At 45.4% G+C, this 2,453-nt stretch overlaps 1 pseudogene; it reads left to right on the top strand.

Annotated features, from left to right (window-relative positions):
- Positions 1 to 435: 435 nt before the first annotated feature.
- On the top strand, positions 436 to 2,202 carry LOC117840558 (9-beta-pimara-7,15-diene oxidase-like; annotated as a pseudogene).
- The last annotated feature ends 251 nt before the right edge of the window (positions 2,203 to 2,453 follow it).

Raw genomic sequence — 2,453 nt, 5'->3', positions numbered from 1 at the left:
AATCGGGAGTAAATCATCTTTAGTATGTGTTTGTATTACAAACCGGGACTAAAAGATCCTCCACAAACTACAAAATTTAGACCTGAGACTAATATTTTTGTCAAAGGATATTGATGCTAATCTGAGTTGATGTCAACATAAATAATTTAATGATTTGAGGTCTCAATCACAGGCCCGCAACGTGATAGTGATACAACTGTATTTGATTGTATCTTGTGATGATAACGAAAGAACAAAAATGACCATTTTCATAATATCTTGTAATGTTCCACATGTTTTCGAGTGGTTTGTCTTTCTCTGCGTCTGTACACATCCAGCGGTATTTTCTTCGTATGACACGTTACTCGTTAAGAAAGCAGCTCATGTCACGTGCGCATTCATCTTTTCTTTTTTATTTTCACCCGCATTTCTTCTACGTTTAGGTGATCTTCGAGCATGGAGATAAGCACAATAAGCATCTTCCTCCTGGGTATTATCCCAATGCTAATCATTGTAGCATCACTTCGCCACAAATCCAGAGTGAAATCAGAGAAAAGGCGACCTCCTGGTCCACGGGGCCTCCCCTTCATTGGAAGCCTCCACCACGTGCTCACCTCTCAGCCGCAGGCTGCCCTCCGTGACCTCGCGAAGAAGCATGGCCCGGTAATGTACCTGAAGCTGGGACAAGTCGACACCGTCGTGATCTCTTCACCAGCAGCTGCGCGAGAGGTGCTCCGGGAGAACGACCTGAGCTTCGCGTCACGGCCAAAGTTGCTTGGCGCGTAGATCATCTGCTACGGTTGCCACGACATTGCCTTTGCGCCCTACGGCGCCTATTGGCTGGTACTGCGCAAGCTCTGCACAATTCAGCTCCTCAACACTTCCAAGGTGAAGCAGTTTGCATCCATCAGGGACAGAGAAACCATGTCCCTCGTCAAGGAGATCTATTCCACCAGTGGGAAGACCGTGAACCTCGGCAGCCTGCTCGTGTCGTCCTCATTTCCTGTCAGCCGTGAATGTTGTGATAAGCAATATCTCTGGGTTTTGTGCCTGGGACCTATTCCCATCGCTGCAGTTTCTGGACGTCGTCACTGGAACAAAACGCCGGCTACAAAGAGCACATCTGCAGCTCGAAGGTGTGACAGACAAGATCATAGCCGAGTGTGAAGCACGGCGGAAGGAGAGGAAGGCAAAGAATTCTGAAGGACAAGAGGTGCAAGGAGAAGATGACCTTCTGAGCGTGCTGCTGAGGATCCATGATGAGGACGAGTTTGAGATCCCCATCAAAATCACAACCATCAAGGCAATTATTCAGGTAAATGTTACTCTTTTAGTTACAAACTGTTATCATGGTTATATTAAATATACCTGAGAGTCCATTCTCAACTCTGATCATTAATTTCTCATCACAAATCATTGGGTATTTACGTTCTTCACCATGAAGCTGTAACTCGAAAGCTGTACAGTGCTTTGATGATCGCACTTCTACTAACAAATCTTTTCGTTGTTTTGTTTATGTCAATTTTGTTCAGGATTTATTTACTGCAGGCACAGAGACAACTTCATCAACCAACGATAGAGCTGATGAGGAACCCAGATACCATGGTAAAGGCACAGAAGGAGGTGCGGCAAGCATTTGACCACAAATGCCCGTACGGCCATGAGTCCCTCATGGGCGAGCTGCACTACACCAGGATGGTGATCAAGGAGACTCTAAGGCTCCACCCACCGCTACCACTTCTTCTCCCTTGTCTGTGCCGTGAGACCTGTGACATCGGTGGGTTCAAGGTGAACAAAGGTACTAGGGTGATTGTCAACGCATGGGCGATGGCAAGAAGCTCAGAATACTGGGACAATGCTGAGGAGTTCAAATCTGAACGGTTCAAGAACAGCATTGCAGACTACACAGGCACACAATTTGAGTACTTACCATTTGGGTCCGGGAGAAGGTTGTGCCCTGGCATCGGCTTCGCCCTATCCACCCTTGAGCTAATCGTGGCACGGCTTCTCTACTACTTCAACTGGAGCCTTCCCCATGGAATGCAGCCTGAGGAGCTTGACATGCACACGACTGTTGGCGCCACGGCAAGGAGAACCAACCCATTGCACCTAGTGGCTTCACCTTATAAAGTTCCAATTGAGCATTGAAGTTTACAATCAGATTGTGGCATACCTACAATGTTTGGGTGGAACATAGTAAGATTATTCATAAAGATTGGATGAAATCCATGCCTGTGTTTTCCCTTAAAAACTTTATTGGCCGGTGAATGTTGTTTGATCCCACCTTCGCCATCGCAAAACAACTATTCTTGTGTATGAAATAAGGCCATTTTCAATGTGCATTTTACATTTATGTGTCTAATAATACCATGTAAGGAAGATGTGATTTAATTCATTGTTGAAATAGCTCCATACAATGTAAAATTTTATGGTTTGTTGTTTCCAAGATTACATGCAAAACACTGACATGCAAA

The sequence above is a fragment of the Setaria viridis genome, chromosome 9 (genome assembly GCF_005286985.2).
Source record: "Setaria viridis chromosome 9, Setaria_viridis_v4.0, whole genome shotgun sequence".
Taxonomy (NCBI): domain Eukaryota; kingdom Viridiplantae; phylum Streptophyta; class Magnoliopsida; order Poales; family Poaceae; genus Setaria; species Setaria viridis.
The sequence above is the reverse complement of the archived record's forward strand: the minus strand, read 5'-3'. Positions and strand labels throughout refer to the sequence as shown.